Source organism: Panulirus ornatus, chromosome 13 (genome assembly GCF_036320965.1).
Source record: "Panulirus ornatus isolate Po-2019 chromosome 13, ASM3632096v1, whole genome shotgun sequence".
In the NCBI taxonomy this organism is placed as follows: Eukaryota; Metazoa; Arthropoda; class Malacostraca; order Decapoda; family Palinuridae; genus Panulirus; species Panulirus ornatus.
This window is the reverse complement of record NC_092236.1, coordinates 59,060,520-59,079,064: the sequence shown is the minus strand read 5'-3', so window position 1 is coordinate 59,079,064 and position 18,545 is coordinate 59,060,520. Positions and strand designations below refer to the sequence as shown.

The window sequence follows — 18,545 nt, the reverse complement described above, 5'->3', positions numbered from 1 at the left end:
GTTATACATGTGTGGAAGACATTACAGGCGCTCTGAGGATTCTTGTCTACAGTAGAGTTATGCAAATAATAGTGAGTGGGAGGGAGACGTGTGTTGATGGTTGGTGGAGCGTGTGTGTGTGTGTGTGTGTGTGGGGGGGGGACTGAAGCCCCTACTGATCTAGTGAGCGGCGAGATATTGATGCTGACGCTGCCCTCCGGATGCTGAGCCCACGGCTCCCGAGGGAGATGTTTCCCACAAGTGTCAGCCGCTGCCGTTACTGTGTGCTGACGAGGTGGACGGCTGATTGCATGGCTCGGGGAGGACGAGGGGGCCCCGGGCCAGTGCCGTCTGAACTGCATAACTCAGGGGAGGTGGGGTTGGTTTCCTGAAGAAGGCGATGCTGGTGGCAGGACTAGTGACGAAGTAGGAGGAGGGCCAGACTAGCACACAGGATCTGTGCTCAGCAGCCGTCGTGTTGGCTGTCGCCACTGAGACTTGTGCTGATACCGGGGGGGACGAGTCACGGGGAGACGTTGCTGACGACGTGTGGAAGGACCGTTGCGTCATGACCAGGGTTGACATGACGTGTTCCCCCCTCGTAGGGGGCAGTGAATTATTGTTGAGGACCTGACCTGACTTCCCTGGCAGCGGTACGACCTGACCAAGACTGTCCTCCTTTGGAACATCAGGGGGACATGAGGGGTGAGGATGGGAGCCGTGCTGTCGTGTTGAACGCCTGAGTGTGGCAGATGACAGGTGAGGAGATGTAGAGGGGGGGGGGCGATGGTGCTGCTGGTGCTTTCGTGTTGAGCAGCAGAGTGTGGGTACTTACGAGTGAGTGGCGTGAGTACTTGTGGTGGTCATTTGACTCGCATTATGACAGGTGGGTTTTAGAAGGGGTGGGTGGGTCGGTGTACACCTCTGGTGGTCATCTTTAACATTAAACCTGCAGTGAGGGTGGAGAGTTAGGCCAGCAGGCCGCTGATGGAAGAGCGCTGCTCTCTCCCTCCCACACTCCCTCTCCCTTTCTCTCTCCCACACTCACTCCCACACACCCTCCGAGATGATGTGTTGTGTTCCATGCTCACATTACTGGACGCCAAAGTACGAGTCTAGTGTTAGTGTGGGGGTCCAGGTTTTTTACTGCTTTCCTCATCACTAGTGGTAATGAGACACGATCTAGCAGGATGATAGAATCCGTCGCCATGTTAGTGTGGAGGAGGTCGTGTTAATCTGAACGTTCACTCTAAGAACGGCCACGTTCTGAAAATTTGGGAAGTCTCGCAGTTTTCCCTCTGGTTTTCGTCGAATGTAGGATGAGAGAGTCGCGCCTTCAGTGACGAAGACCTGCTTGGTATCAGCAGTGAGTTTTCGTGCCTTAGGGAAATGGAGGAGTTACCTATAACGTACAGTGACAGTACTTCTTTTTTGTGAACCGAAATACCGAAGTGTTGTGGTCAAAATTGATTACATTTATGCAACTTACAGTGACGCTTCTTGCTGGGGAACTGTAATGCTGAAGGTTCTGGTAAATATTTATCACATTTCTGTGTGCGTCTGTGTGTCTGTGCGCGTGTGTTTGTGTGTAAGTGTCGACCTGGCTCTAAAGCCGAGGATTATAATCTTCGCATTTTCCTCTCCCTCTAATTATATTCGAAGTGTTTGTGCGTACGTGTCGCCACGAATGCAGTAACGATGGTACATTGTATTTCCCCAAGGCTCCCCAGCTTTGTGAATTGCATGACGCAGTTTACAAAATGCTGTCGTAAATGTGAGGAGGTGGGGAAGGGGGAGTCTGCCGTCGCCGTCTGTGAGTCGGGGCAGTGGTCGGGCGCCGACAGGAGAATTGATTAACTAGGAACGCCAACATTCGCAGGCGAGTGCATTATGTCTCCTTCCCCGCCGTCATTCACAGTCGCCTCCACTACAGAGGCAGACGCCACCCAAATCATCCTCACTAACCTGCACCCCAGACGCCACCGGTCCTCTTATCGGGCCGTTGCGGGCTAGGTCAGAGGGCTGGGTTGTGCTGCACGGTGCTGATTGGCAGAAAGAAAAAATAAAGAAAATGGTAAAGATCAGAAAAAAAAACAAGACTCTCTCTCTCTCTCTCTCTCTCCCCTTCCCGTCAGTGGGAGATATAATTAGCAGATCACTGCTACGGTGGGAGATATCAGATGGTGTAGTGGTGGGTCCCCTTCAGTGGGTCAGCGCGTGGGGTTGTGATGGTGGTGTGAGACGAGCCTGTGAGGACCTCGTATCGTGAGGCGAGGGTCAGGATACTAAGGTCTTGGTACTCTAAAGTACAGTAGTTCCTTCCTTAGAGTGTGGTGTTGTAGCACGCTGCAGAGCGGGAAGTCCTTCATAGTGTGTCGTGTCGCATTTTACCAGCGGGAGGTGCTGGAGGCTGTGGAGCAGGACTGATGTGTATGTGGGCTGTTCCTCTTCAGGTAGGATCAGACGTCCTTCGTCACCGTCCGTCAGTCGACGACTCCTCCTGCCTCGTGTACAGGAGGGTTGTCCGCATCATTTACGCCGCTGTTCTGAGCGGGAAGCAAAGGGGATCGTCTGTTAGTGATCACGCGGACGTATGTAGCGATTTGTGAGAGATTACGCCACATCGTCAACCCTCCTGGGTCACCCTCAGCAACTCTGCAACCTGAATTCTGATATTGATATATAGAGACGTTCCTTCGTCTCATTTTGTGATCCCTATTATTTACCACTTTATATTTACATTAAGGCCCGGCTTTGATGCGGACGTAGTCCGTGACCGTGGACTTCAACTTGAAAAAAAACATCATTTATTTGTCACGTGGACTTACAGATGTCGTAAAGTGCTTCATATAGAGGAGGGAGTATCTCGCCTAGAACGAACGACTGTGAGATGGCTACTGACATGGGTGAGAGAGAGAGAGAGAGAGAGAGAGAGAGAGAGAGAGAGAGAGAGAGAGAGAGAGAGAGAGAGAGAAACCCGTCCCGTGTAATCTCGGATGGTCCGCGTCGCTGGACGGGCCACTAATTCACGGCTTACGCTGGGTGGGCCGGCCGGCCGGCCTGTGCGGTAGCCTTGTGTGTGATGCAGGTAGCCAGGCTCGGCACTGTGCTGGGTGGTCGTGATAATATTTTGACTACGTTCATGCACCTTGTTGAGCATGAGCTGATATAATGTTGTACCATGTAAATGATGTAACACTGTATCAGTGTCTGTTGTGCCAGTCTTGTTTTTGCACATTATTGTGTACTGCGTCGTGTTCAGGTGCAAAGCACACTCGCACTGCCCTCAACTTGCTCTGAGGACTCAGCCAGACTACGGGTGCGTGTGTGTGTGTGTGTGTGTGTGTGTGTGTGTGTGTGTGTGTGTGTGTGTGTGAGAAGCGCTCCTTTCCGCGCCCAGTTTCCAAATCAGCCTGGCCACTGCAGTGGGTTGAAAGGAGTGACGCAGCGTGGAGGGTGGCGGCGCCTGCAGGAGGGCTGGAAGTAGGGGGCGTGGTGGGAGCAGGGGGGCGTGGAGGAGAGCTCTTAGAAGAGGACTAGGGGCAAGGGGCCTTCAGAAGAGGGCTCCTGCCAGATGGCTGGAAGAAGAGGCCTTAGAGGAAGGCTCTTGTAGAAGTGCTGGAAGCAGGGGGGGTTAAGGGGCAAGGCACCTGCAAGGGGCCCTGGAGGAGGACTCCTGCAGGATGGCGCAGGGGTCTGGGGAGGAGGACTCCTGGAGATGGCACAGGAAGCAGGGGGCTGGGAAGAGAGAGGTCTGGTCGATCACAGTGGCCGGCCTGGCCTGGCCTCGGCTGGCAACAGGACGGCATCACATCTACACCAGTGTCATCTATCATTTTGGCTGTCTCGTGTTCTGCTGACGTGCTGACGAGGAGTAGGAGGGCCGGTGTTCTGCTGACGTGTCGACGAGGAGTAGGAGGGCCCGTGTTCTGCTGACGTGATGACGAGGAGTAGGAGGGCCCGTGTTCTGCTGACGTGCTGACGAGGAGTGGGGGTATACTGGGAAAGGTGTTTGTGGTGTTTGTTATGGTCTGGTGCAGGTACCACGCTTTTGGACGAAAGGGAGTACAGTCTCCGAAAGGAATCCATCCTTGTCCTGCTACTGGTTGTAGCGCAGCCTTGCATCTGTAAAGCTCCCCCGTATAAGTATATATATATATATATATATATATATATATATATATATATATATATATATATATATATATATATATATATATATGATTGATGTTTATGGTATGACGGTTTGGTTTTTATCATGAAATATTTGCATGATGTCATGATGCTTGGTGCAGATGGTAAGGATGACATTATATGACTGATAACAGATGGTGCAGCAGATGGGTAGGTGGTGACAGTGTTAAAGATAGCCTGATGATGAGGACAGGTTTGTCTCGTAGTGTGATGAAGATAAAGATAGTCCCTGGTAGCGAGGTGCTGTAGTGGTGACAAGATAAAGATAGTCTGGAAGTAACATCATGATTATGTTTCCGGGTTTATATATATATATAGCAGGCTTCGTCAGGTGGCCATCATGCGTAAGTTTTTACTTGCTGACGCCACATGTATGCCCAAGTACCTCCAGGTAGGTGGAGAGCTCCCGTCTGGCCCGCCTCCAGGTGCACCACCTCCTCACCAATCCCCTGAGAGGCATGTGGTCCCCTCGTTTGGGTGGAGGTTGGAGGTGGTTGAACATGTCTTCTGGTGACAACCTCTTCCGTTGTCACTGTGGTTGTCTGTGGTGCCGTTCACTGTTGTGCTGGGTTTTCGTTTGTTTCTCCGTGTTGGTTATGGCGTTTGGGTAGACCCCCACGACCTCCCGACGCTGGTTGGCCCACCTCCAGGTCCAGCCAACCTCCACCTTGGCCCCTGCTCAGGAATGCCACACATAACATCCACCCTTCGTCCACACTTCACTCATTTTCGTCAGTAATCCCAGGACAGTGCGTGTGGGAGGAGTCCAGGAGGGCATTTTACGTGACTCGCGTCTGCAGACGCTTGCGTGTGGTTGCTTGTGTGCCTTCTTATTATCGTGCCTGTGTTAGTGTCTGACCTTACAAGCTTTCTTCCCTGTGTATGTTTTTGTGTAGTTTTATGTGCACTTCATCATCATAAGGTTGTGTGTACGTGTATGTGGTTTCGTATGTGCTTCTTTGATCGTGTATGTGACATGTCGAGTGTATGCATGTGTGTGTGTGTGTTGTACTACTTCCCGTGGGCATGCGTACCGTTACGTTACGGTATCTGCTCGTAACTTGCTCGTCGGGTGGCGTTCGACCAAACTGTACCGATTCGGTATTGGCATCCCTCAGTCTGTTAAGGACGGTGAAGGCTCCTCTCTCATACTTCCTCATCCATATTGATTCTGAGGATGATAGAGGCGCGCTGCACTCATACTTCCTCATCCTTACTGATACTGTGCAGGGTCAGGGTGGATGGTGAAGGCTCCTCCCTCATGCTTCCTCATCGATGGTGAGGAACCGTTGGTCGTAGTGAGGGTAGTCGTGATGGACGGGTGGAGATGATAGTGATCGCGTTTCTCGGGAAGACATGAGTGGTGTGAGGGACTCGCCTCACCTCCGCCCTACATTACCTACCTTCGTCACTCACATCTCAGTGGCGAGAAGCCTTCTTGCTCGATTGCATATTGCATTTCAGAGATGTGTGTGTGTGTGTGTGTGTGTGTGTGTGTGTGTGTGTGTGTGTATGTGTATCAGTACATGTATGCTTTATGTGGCTTCAGTGATGCTTTATGTGACCTGTCTCCAACCTTCCCCGTTGTGTCGTTCTCCACCAAGCCAGTAAGCTTGATGGACGACGCTCGTGGCTGAAGCCTTCAGGTCCGCCTCGCCACTTCAGCACAGCTTATCAGCCGCACTTTAGGTAGCATTACCCAGTTCCTCCCTGTAGACATGAAGGAGCCAGCGCTTTAATGTTACGTAATGTCACTGGGTCTAGGTGAAGTTTTGGGCCACGTCCCTTGGTTGAGTGCACGGAGTCGTATGCAAATTATGCATTCCTTCCATCACATCTCATTTGTATATGTTAATGAGTCTTACAGTGCACTCTGGCTAGATATCCTACGCCGATTACAGTAGTGATACAGCTGCTGTGAATCGGTTCCAGTAACTCGTTCATCCTTGTTGCACTTTGTAGCTGCCGTTGTTTGACCAGCCTGTTGGGTCAGCACAGAGCCGCTACTGTTGTCGAGCAGGAGCCATCCGTCTCTAGGTGAAGGATGAGGACCAGGCTTCGATTGTTGGGTTGCTGGCTGGCTGTATGTGAGTCAGGATGTGTGCCACTCACTTGATGCCATCGAGAGCCATCACTGCTGCTGGGGGCCAGGGGACCGTGGAGCATTATGGGGGAACGTGGAGCGTTATTGGTAGGCGACTTCTGACCACTGGCGTGGCAGGCAGAGCCCCCACTGTATCAACCACAGAGACGATTACTTTTCAACTATTGAGCCACGAAGAACACGAGAAGTGGAACGCACAAAATGCCTCGTAGGAATACAGGGCACTACAATACGCCACCTGGACAGACAAAAGAGGTATCACATGGTGGGTACCAGGACACGTTAGCGAGGTACCAGACCTTCTGTCGGGGCCATCTGAACCAAAAGGTCGTACCGTCAAAGGTCGTACCGTCGTGCTCAAGAGTCGCACCGTCACACACTGAAGGGCAAGTGATGGTAACGAGGGTAGTAAGTCTCCTCGTGTGTTGCTGTGCTGTACGTGAGGTGATTGATACTGGTGCCAGCCAGGAGGAGGAGGAGGTTATAGTTTACGTGCCGAGAATACTGGTTGTCGAGGTCATTAGTGGGGGGGGGGGGGGGGGGTTGTGTAAGGTGGTGGTCGGTCGGTGGGGCAGTGACCTTGGCCGCGACGGACGGACGAGGATCTCTGGCAGCTGCATATAGACCAGCCAGGCAGGCAGTCAGGCTGGCTGGGCTGGCTGGTTGGCTGGCTTAGCTGCGGGCGTTGGGTGGTGGTGGTGACGACTGGTCCATTACCCCTCACACCGTTCCTGCTTCATGTCACGGTCACCTTCAGCTGGTCCCTCGTCAACTTACCCTGCACCCCTCTCAATCATCTCCTGTACATTCTCACCTCCTTCCTCCTCGTTCTCCATCGACCCCTCCCTTATTCCATCAGCCCGTCCTGTATTGCCTCGGCCTCTCCTCTAATCCTGCAGCGCCTCGTGTAAGCCATCAGCCCCTCTGCTTACCGCTCCCAGTGCCTCAGAACACCTGTTCCTGTTCATTCTTACTCAGGATTTCGCCCGCGCCTCTCCCTCCTCCGTCCGCTCACTACGCCGCACCTGCTGCCCCTGTTGCCGCTCCTCCTGTGTCGCGCCCCCCCTTGACCTCCCCCCCTCCCTCCCTCCCTCCTTCCTCGGTAGCCCGTGCTTAACCACCCACCGCCTCTATCACCCTCAAGTGCCTCAAACTCTCCCCTCCACCCCACACACACTCACCAGGACCGCACCTCGCCTCCCCATCCCCCTGCCATTGCCTCCCCCCATTTGTTTTTAGACCATTGAGGAGGAGACAGACAGGTGTGCGGCAAGGGTTGTAGGTTAACCGTCCTTGGCTGCGTACTACATCCGTGCTGTGTGCGGTGGTTGCGTGTGTGTTCGTTTCTACCTTCGTGTTGCGGTTGTGTGCGTGCTGTTGTTGCGTGCGTATATGAGTTCGTGCCTGCATAAGTTGTGTGCTTGTGTTCTTGTTATGAATTGGTGCGTGCAACGGGTTCCTGCACGCTGGGGGGAGAGGGGGGGGGGGTCGTGCCTTCGTGCATTCTGTCGCCAGGTGTGCCGCAAGGTGTGCGTAGCAAGCAGCAACCCCAGCAGCTGACAGCTGGTCTGGCTGGGTCTGGTGTTCCCAGTGTGGTGTGTTCCGTCCGACGCCCGTGCCTCACTCAGCCCTTTACTACCGTCCACCTGGCGTTGCGTACCTGGGCGTGCGTACCTGTGGACGTGGGCACCTCCGCTCAAGGCCACCACCTGCCTCACTGGCGCATCCCGCGGTGGCGTAATCTCTGCGTTGGTGTTTTGCTTGCGCACGAATGTGGGTCCTCATCTGGCCCGGGAGGGTTGCGTAGTGTGTGTTCAGCGGGCGTACGTGGTCTCCATGTGTCTCGTCCATCGTCCGTACTTCGGGTTTACACGCACGTGCGGTGGGTTGGATGGACTCCACGTCCTTTGTACTTTTTCTTTTACAAGCACCGCTATTCATGGGGGTCATGAATGACGTTCATGGTAGGTCACCTCCATCTGTTTTACCCCACCGCCACCTCGGACATAAGGGTGTCATGGTCACCCAAGTCCCTCCCTTTAGTGACTTCGATAAACCTGGGCGACATCGAAGTTCGCTCCGCCTTCGACGCGGTGTATTTATGGAGTCTCCGTGTTATCTGGGAAGAATGCAAGTCTTTGTTTATCATTATTACGTCTTAGTAATCCGGCTTTCACTTCCAGTCTTTGATAATAAAGCCAAGGCCAGTATGCAACACACATAAACAGTGACGAGAATTTAGGTCTTATTTATAGTCTGAACATATGGGAATTTTCGCTTTAAATGAATGCACTTACCGTCGTTGAACGTGTCTCTCTTTCTATGTAAATACATGTTTGTATTTACCTATTACTGTATGGAAAGAGAGTTTTGCACTCGTGGGGCCCCTGTGTGTGTGTGTGTGTGTGTGTGTGTGTGTGTGTGTGTGTGTGTGTGTGATAACAGAGGGTGTATGGTGAGTGTACTTGTATGATAACGCGTGTGGGGCATTCCTATGTATGAAACATGCCTGGCCTTCTTCATCGCTTCTGTATGTTTCATGGCCCTGTATATGGCTCTCTCTGTGTAGCCTCGGATGTGATTGCCGTGTGTCACCTCCTGTTTGGCTGCTGAGTGTAGCATCCAGTGTGGCCACTCTCTGTGTGTAGCCTCTTGTTGGGGCTGGTGTCTGTACGGCCTCTCGTGTCTGTCTGTGGGACATTTATCAATGTCACATTTTACTCTCAGTGGATCCCATCGTGAGTCAGGTATCGCCAGGCGTAGGAAATAACGACTGATAAAGGAATGTGGCTCAATAGATAGGAGATAGTGAAGAAACCACGTGACGTCAGTGAAAAGCTATTGCGCGAGTATTAAATGAGTTGTTGAATCGATCTGGAAGGGTTAGGTCAGGTGTGGGAGGAAATGACCCTCAGGCTTCCCGCCATTGTTTTTGTGATGAAGTGTTTTAGAGTTAATAATATTTTGTCTTACTGTGGTTGTACGATGGTTTCTGGAAAGACAGGTGTTGGTGAGAGAGTGTTTTAGAGACAGGATTCCATCGCTTATGTGGTTTGACACCTTGTTAGGGGATCATTGCCCTAGAGATCGTAAAGCTGTTGGTGTTTGGTATTACTTAGTGTGTTATGACGCCTTGAGGGAGGTTCACCCACAGGTGTGTCGACACTTGCAAGCAAGCAGGACATCTGTTGCCTTCTGTCCGTCCGTCCCTGATATGCTGTGGCTGAGGTGGTAGAGCAATAAGTTTCCAATACTGGGTGACTGCTTCTGTATATGAGGCTGAACTGTATATATGCAAAATTGGCAGTATGCAGACGACTAGATCTTGTATAACATTGTCTCTTTTATGGGCTGTCAGTGGGTGGGACTTGCGTGCCTGTTCGAAGTGGGTATGTGACTGGCTTGGCTGGGTGTATAACATGCAGGTTCCTGGCCATATCGGGGCACCACTGTGGCTTAAAGACTTAGGCGAAAGGTGGATGCCCTGGCTAGCGGACTGGCTGACCTCTGCTTGACCGAGCCGGGAGATGGGACGGTGGTAGGGCCTGGTATGGGGTGGGAACTCCTGGCGTTTGTTCCCTGTTATGGTACAGAAGATGCGAGAGTCTGGGGTCAAGGAGACCCTCAGCAGTGAGAGTGGAGAGTCCGGGAGAATCCAAGACGGCCAGATGGAGAAGGACTGAGAGAGGGGGACTGACCAAACTTCATCTCCTAGCCATCCAACCTTACCTGTGGCTCTTGTGTGTGGAGATAAATGAATGATCCTTCCTGGTGTTGGTGTATATGTACGCCCGCCCCTTAGTGAAGGTCGTATCCGACTTGATCAGTGTTATATTAGTGGATATTTTCAGTTAGTGGTCAGTCAAGATGTGGGGAACATGAGTGTTTGTCTGTGTTCGTCCATAGTGCCACCCATGTTTGTTTACATTTATGTGTGTATATGCTGACTATTTTATACTTTTGTCGTTTGTGTGGTGGAGTATAATTATACTGCCTTTTTTGTTGTGTGTGTGTGTGCTTGTGGAGTTATATGTACGTTTGTGAGTTCAAAAGGTTAACACCTTATGGTAGGTTGTAATGTTCTTGTAACTGACATACGTGAGGCAGGTACGTCTCATTGCTTGTCACTTGTATGCCAGCGATTGGCATACCAGAGGCAGCGAACATAATTGGACGTCGTTGGCTGGGTGAAGGTTAGATCGTCTGTGATTATGACGGAGGGTCGCCACACCTGGCACAGGTGAGGTTGGCACACAGACGCTGTGGGTGTGTGGATAAGGCGATGCTGGGGCGTGGAGGCACAGGAGAGTGCAGTGTCTGGGTGGAGTGTCGATCAGAACCTGCTTGAAGGTTGTGTCTACATTCTTCTCATTCCTCATAATTCTGATGTGAGCATCAGTGCGTTTGGTTCAGGGTCGTATTTGTTTCTAATTGTCGGCCGTATCAAGGATTAGGAATGAAACTGTTCATCCACCAGCCTGATACTGGGTCACTACATGAACGCAGTCGGCCAGAGTAAGGACACTCGATGCCAGAATTGTATTTTCATTCTTGGGAGTCGGATCCTTTTCCTCCACATGTGAGACCACAGCATTTACTGTGAGTTTTCCATTGTCGTCCCTCCCGTCATTTTAAGTAAAAATTGTCTTTATTGAAACAGAACAAAATGCAGAATTAAAACCGTGAATACAACAGCTTGTGATGGCGATGTAGCTGGGGAAATAATGTACGGAATAGGGCTAGATTAACATTGACGTCAAACGTTACTACCTGAACGTGTACATGTGTAGACTACGTAAAAGTTAGGCTTGACTCTCACAAGCTATTGTGCATTCCCACCTCTCCTGTGGGCGCTGGCGCAGAGGAGGATGCAGAATGCACAGAAGGTCCAGGGACTGTGCCTAAGCGATTGAATTATAAGTAACATAGCAAGGGAAATGTTCACAGGGATTGGGGCAACATTGGTATGAATTATTCAATAAGCATGAATGAGCTTGTGTGGAATGACGATAGGTTAGCATGAGTGGGATGACAGTGTGATGACAGGAGGCGCAAAAGGCGAGTATGACAAGAGTCGTGAGTGTGAGCAGACACTTGTGCAAGTATGACTCTGTCGTGGGTGTGGATTAGGATCGACACCAGATACCAGTATGAATGGGGCTCTTGAGTATCAGAAGGGCGCCAAGGTTGTCTTGGGTGTCAAGGTCATATTGCCACCCCACTCTCAGGTCAAAGGTCAGGAGCTCTCCCTACCCCCTGAGTATGGGCTACTGGTTCATTGATGCTACAACTTTGCAACCCACTTTTTTTTTTTTTCCATTGAAGGTTTCTGTCACATCAAGGCCGGGCCTAAATTGAAGTACAGAAAAGGTTATGAAACGAAGAAAAGAAAAAAAGAGGAGACAAGGGAAAGTATTTACGAATTTTGAGGAAGTGAAAACTTGCCTTTTGAAATGGGTCAGGTCATTGTTATAGGGAAAGACATGAGAAGGGTAGAGATTTCCAAAGCTTCGACTTGTAAGAAAAGAAAGAGTTATCAAAACGGCCCACCCCTGAGTTACCGACGGCCACACAGTAATCATACAGCACGCCTAGTATTGCGTAGTCTATCTGGTGGGGTGGAGGTATAGAAGGGGGAAAGTGAACTTGTGTATGTGTATCTGGGCAGGAAATATACAACTAACTACCTCTTTGAGATCATTTTTTTGTTTCGTCTACGATAAATGGGAGAGACAGTGGCATAGTTGTACACGGACCAGAGATGTTTGTGTTTGTAACGAGTGTCTGACGACACCTGTCACCCTCCTGTGTCCATGTAGTGTACCCTCTGTAAGCTCTGTACTGGCCTCCACCTACACCTAGATATGTGCCCATCAACCATACTCACACAAGTGCTTTGTCTCTGTATATCTAGAACATAAATTATTTTAGAAAATAAAACTACAATACGCATTAGGAGAGGAGTGAGAAGGATAATATAAGCTTATTGTCTGACTTTCTGTTAAGGTTTTAAGCTTAATATTTGCATTTCCACACAACTTTCTTGAACTGGAAAGTTCACTGGTAAACAAGCGGTGGACTCACCAGACGCGCGCGCGCGCGCGTGTGTGTGTGTGTGTGTGTGTGTGTGTGTGTGTGTGTGTGTGTGCAGGAGAAAGTACTGGATAGTTCAGAAGTGGTTGGTTGCTCTTAATGGTTTTATTATTGAGCCTTCGTGTGTGTGTGTGTGTGTGTGTGTGTGTGTGTGTGTGTGTGTGTGTGTGTGTGTGTGTGTGTGTTTGCAGGCATGAGAGAGAGTTGTGTGCCTGGCACCACGTGCACAGGTCTTGTTTGGGAGAGAGAGAGAGAGAGAGAGAGAGAGAGAGAGAGAGAGAGAGAGAGAGAGAGAGAGAGAGAGAGAGAGAGAGAGAGAATGTGCCTGGCACCACGTGTGTGGGGCTACTATGTTTATCAACAGCTGCTGGTGAACTTGTTTTTTTATATATATATTTGTACCTTGCCAGGTGGTCAAGTTAGAAACCTGCCTTGTGTTCTTGTTTGTAGCGATGAGATGGTCAGTGTAGGAGTGTAGTGTGGGAGTGTGCGGGTGGGTGGTGTAGTGTGGGAGTGCAGCGGGTTTTTATTTTTTATTTTAGAATATTCACCGTCTAGTTATACGTAAACAAAGCATTTCCGTGAGAGTATGGGTGATGGGCACATATCTAGGTGTAGGTGGAGGCCAGTACAGAGCTTACAGAGGGTACACTACATGGACACAGGAGGGTGACAGGTGGGCCCGGGTGAGGCCCAGGGACGCAGAGGGTTCCACCTCCCGTCAGGTGGTTGAAGGAGGTCTAAGATGCGTCAGATACATGATATATGTATGGTCACAAGACATTAAGTGGTCATGATAGCAACATAGGGTATAGTATGTCATACAAAGCAATTCTAAGATATGTCATACATATGCAGAATATCTAGTTAACATTGGAATTACCATGTAGTAGTGAGGTGTGCGGTGAGAGGTGTAGTGGAGGACTGTAGGTATGAGAGGTGTAGTGTGGTAGTGTGCCTGGAAGGTGTGGTATGGGAGTGTTGTATCGGTGAGAGGTGCGGTGTGGGAGTGTATCAGTGAGAGGCATTGTGCGTGTGTAGCAGTGTGAGATGTACAGAATTACTGTATAGCCGTACTGGGTTGAGGAGCGTGGGCAGTAACTGTTCTTTGTGTCTCCAATATTGGCGGATGATTAACCAACGTGACAGCTTCGACAGTTCCCCCTGCCACCCTCCTTTTTTTTTTTTATTTATGTTCGCGCCTCTGTCACTGTCTGATAGAAGACCACATTGAGGCCAGGCCTTCGGTGGGACGTTAAAGAGAGGTACATAGGTGGAAGAGTGAAGGTTAAAGAAGGATTGTCTCAGTTTTTTTTTTTTTTCTCTCAAGGAGATGGAGAGCTTGGCTCTTTAAAGCATAATATGGGTCAGGTGGTAGTTATGAAGAAGGACACGAGAAGGTCAAGACATCCAGAGCTCAGCGGTGTAAGGGAAGAAACAGACAACACGGCGGATCATCCTTGAGTTGCCGGCGACCACATGGTCATCATGTGACGCAGTGGCTCACCGAGGAGCATTGCTTTGGCGAAGATCGGCCTTCTTGCTGGTGCAGCGGTTCTCCCTTACTGTGTCTGTTCCTCGTGTACGCCGGAGATGAGAGTTGAGTGCGTGTGTGTGCGTGTGTGTGGGGGGATGGAGCATTATTATATCGGCGTCGTGAGATTTGGTAAAAGCTGTTTTCCCCCGAGTGAAGATAAACTACTGTGGCCCTTAAAGGCATTTTGTGTCATCTTCAGCCTGGCACCACTGGTGTAGTCTGGTGCAGTGTGTGTGTGTGTGTGTGTGTGTGTGTGTGTGTGTGTGTGTGTGTGTGTGTGTGTGTGTGTGTGTGTGTGTGTATGTGTGTGTGTGTGTGTGTGTGTGTGTGTGTGTGTGTGAGAGAGAGAGAGAGAGAGAGAGAGAGAGAGAGAGAGAGAGAGAGAGAGAGAGAGAGAGTTGTGTTCTTGGTGTCGGGGAAGACAAGTGCCAGAAAGAACTAGAATCACACTAGTTAGCCAAGGAAATCTTATGTAAAGGAGTGGAGGACTCGGTGCCACGCTCGGTATCATATATATATATATATATATATATATATATATATATATATATATATATATATATATATATATAATGGTAGAGCCGCCGAGAAGGTAGGATGATGCAGATGATCTCTCCCTCCTGGGGTGGTGCTGTCGGCGGTAAGGTATATAGAGGTAGCCTGGTGTGTCTGCCGTTTGGTGGGTGGAGCACCAGAGTGGCCGGGGAACATAACAGAGGTGTTTTTCCTGAAGGCTGACACTCGCACTCACCTGAAGCCTTCGTCAGGCTGCAGTGTAGCTGCCACTTGGGCGGGGGGATGGGATCGTGTTGGTCAGGTCGATGGTGGAAACAAAGCTTCGCTCACGTCCCCAGATGAAGAGAAGTGTTTACTTTGTACGCCAGGGCGGACTGTGTGTGTGTGTGTGTGTGTGTGTGTGTGTGTGTGTGTGTGTGTGTGTGTGTGTGTGTGTACGCCTGACACTTGGCTTCATGGTAGTTTGTAGTTGTTGTTGTTGTTGTTCCCTACTGCGTAGTATTCATGTTGCGGGAGTTGAGGGAGGGAAGGGTGGTGGGTGGCATGTGAGCGCCAGCGGAGGAGTTGGGGGGTGGGGAGGGGGATGGCACTGGCTTCTGTTTCGCAAGAGTGGCTGGGGGGAAGGTGGGAGGGAGGGTGGGGGGAGCTTAGCTTCATCTTGAGCCCCGAACTTTGACGGCGTGTTGCATGCACGTAGCAGCAGCCACGTGCAGAGCCTCACAGTTACGTGCGTGAGTGGGAAGATCGTGTATGTTTACAAACGTTCGTCCGTAATGAAAATATTTGCCTCCATATGTACAAGTGTAAATTCATATTGCCATACACACGACTTACACACACACACACACACACACACACACACACACACACACACACACACACACACACACACACAAGGCCGTATGTGAGTCATTGACAAGGACGTATTTGAGTCACTGTCGTACACCTGAGGGAAGCCAGGGGGAGTTGACGTGTTTCCGGCCGACTGTAACGTGTATATTCCAGTGTTTTTGGCTGTCTTCTGCGTCCGAGTTCGATCGCTCAGGACCTCCTGCTGGGCAGTGTAGGGACCCGAAAGCAGGTCCTGGCCAGGGTGTGGAGGATACTGCAAGGCCAACGAGAGAGAGAGAGAGAGAGAGAGAGAGAGAGAGAGAGAGAGAGAGAGAGAGAGAGAGAGAGAGACTTGTTATTGTTGACATTCCCCGCGTCCACGGCCCGCCACGCCTCCCGTGTCCTCACGCTGTGTGGACAAGAGAGGCTTTTCCCCAGCTGCTATGTTCAGGGGCGGTGGTGGCTTGTGGTGGTGGGTTGGAGGAGGTTTGCTTCGGAGAAAGGTTTCTGGGAGGAGGTTGGAGAGGGTGAGGCAGATGCCGCAGGCGGTTCGTCTGCCCCAGAAACTGGTATTCTGAGGTGGTTTTTGTGTGAGGATGTCGGATGCACGGGTTCGTGTCGGGTTTGTCCGTGATGCGCATCGACCCTCTGGGGGAACAGCCAGTGGTAACATGAGGATTGTGGGTGCGGATACTTAGATGGTAAGTTCGGATACTTGGATACTCGGACCGAACGCTTGAATATTCGGATAACGGTTGCAGATGCCCGTATAGTATGTGTGGGTGCTCGGATAACCAGTGTGGATAATGGGATACCAGGCACGGATATCTGGATAGCAGGTGAGGGGACAGGGATAACATTACATACACTCCACACTCTTCTTGAATACATCCCTCACTCTGCCCATTAAGCCTTATGGACTTTCCCCGACACACACACACACACACACACACACACACACACACACACACACACACACACACAGTGGGGCCTTGTGGCCTTCGGGAGGGTTGGGTACCGGAGATGTAGAGTGCCACAAGGAGGTTTTTGCCAGCTTGAGTGTGTGTGTGTGTGTGTGTGAGAGAGAGAGAGAGAGAGAGAGAGAGAGAGAGAGAGAGAGAGAGAGAGAGAGAGAGAGAGAGAGAGAGAGAGGCAAGGCTGTGGTTGTGTTCGCATCTGGGAGGCGAGTGCGTGGTGACGTGTGATGCGAGTGCGTGATGGCATTAGGATCCGTGACACTAGGAAGTGATGGTCCGCGGTGTGTGTGTGTGTTCGTTACAAGTGTGGCAGCCTGTGGTAATTGTTCGCAGTGCGTGTCTGTTGCAGCCGTTACATGGCAAGAAGAGGTGGTGGTCCGTTGGGCGCGTCCGTTGCTTCCCGTACCATGGCAGGTAGAGGTGGTGGTCCCAAGGGCGCGTCCGTTGCAGCCGTAGCAGTCGGTGTCGGTGGAGCGAAGAGCACGACCGTTACGGCCGTTACCATATAGTAACGGATTTACATACGGGGTGACTGGGCTTACACTCTTCCTTCCTTTACACTGTAACTTCCGGTTTATGGTGTGGTTTATGCCTTTTTGCCTTTTTTTTTCACAAAATGATTTTTTGTGAATTTATAGTTATAGTTTCCCAAGTAATGGAAGTTTTGGTTGTGTTTTATAAGGTCACACCTGTGTAGTTTTAAGCAGTCTCTGGTCTTTATGGTGCTGGGGTTGTTATGGTTCTAGCGAGATGATGGTATGGTACAGAGGTTATGGTGGTAGGGAGATGGTAGTATGGTCGTGGCGACAGATAATAGTGTTTATAGTTTTCAGTTGTAGAATATTTGTTGTCTAGATATACACAGACAAAATATTTCAGTGAGAGTATGGGTGAAGGGCACACATCTAGGGGTCAGTGGAGGCCATCACAGAGCGTATAGTGTGGCGGTGTAGGATGTAGAGGAGTAGGGGGGGGGGGGGGAAGGGTTGAAGAGCAAGGGATGGTTGAGAATCACTTGAGGAAGTCCTTGGTAACCCGAGACACACTGATGACGAGCTCCCCGACCTGCAAGCAAGCACCACCCCTCCTCCTTAACCCTGCTCCACCACCCTGGACAGGAAGGGATATATATATGTATATGCAACCAGACGTTTTTCTCGTTGCAGACGTCTTGCCCTCGAAGCCTGGGAAAGCCATGAAGGAATATTCCTAACACTATAGAACTTCTCAGAAGGAAAGGGAAAAGAGGAAAAAAAGCCACACGGAACAGACGCCAGTTGTGTAATGGTCTTGCAAATTGTAAACACGAGTCTATCCCTTGACCATGGAACTCATCACGACTTGTGTCAGGGTGGACGATGATGAGAAGCCGAGAACTGCTCGTTTGCGTCGTGAAATCTGTTGGTCATTAGTGCAAGAAGCGGACTTGTTATTCACATTATTTCCATTTTACGTAAAAGTCTTCATTTTTTTGTCTTCGTATACATAGATGGAGCGTTTCTGTGGTGCTGTTCGTGACGATTTTTTCTTGCTGCCAGATGGACGAATTGATTGTTCACTGTGTGATCCATCCTGTGGGCGGTGGCTCAAAAAGAGGATTCACAGTGTGCGCAGAGGGTCTAGTGACTGGACCTCAGTCACCGAGAGGCATTACATGTTCCTTAGTCAGTGGACTGTTTACGAGGTCTGGCCGACAGTGAGTGAATTATATAATAACTTACGAAGTAAACGAACTGTTTACAGAGGCCAAGCAAGAATGACTCCATTATGTAACAGTGTGTATCACAAATGAGTGTTTTACAACAGACAAATATACGATACTTTTAAAGTATTTGAGACAACATTATTCATGAAATGTACATACACACCGTGTAGTGTTAGGTAGGAATTATTCAACAGTCAAGTACATAACGTTGGTGGATGTGCGTTCTGCTGTCGAGGTTTACATATGATTAGGTGGCCATATCAGTTAAGGTGTATGGGAGGAGATAAGCGTTGTCATGTGTCATTATCGTTCGGGTCCTCAGAATAATTGCCATGCGTTCATAGGTCGGCTCCTGGTGGGTGGTTACTCTCCGTACGCAAGCTGCCTGCAATTATCAGGCAACACCGTGTGTGTGTGTGTGTGTGTGTGTTCAGTTCGTCACGAAGACGGAGTGAGAGAGATGATGAAGGGAGAGAGAGAGAGAGAGAGAGAGAGAGAGGTTTACATCTATGATTAGTCCTTACATCAGCGCGCCAAGATACCACGTCATGGGCCGCGCGTGCTGAGGAGCATGTGCGTGTGGGCGCAGGCGTGGGCGCGAGGGGGGAT

At 50.4% G+C, this 18,545-nt stretch overlaps 1 protein-coding gene across 8 annotated transcripts in view; it reads left to right on the top strand.

The window, feature by feature from the left end:
* Window positions 1-18,545, top strand: part of step (cytohesin steppke) — a 369,634-nt gene that overhangs the window by 284,688 nt on the left and 66,401 nt on the right. The window lies entirely within an intron of this gene.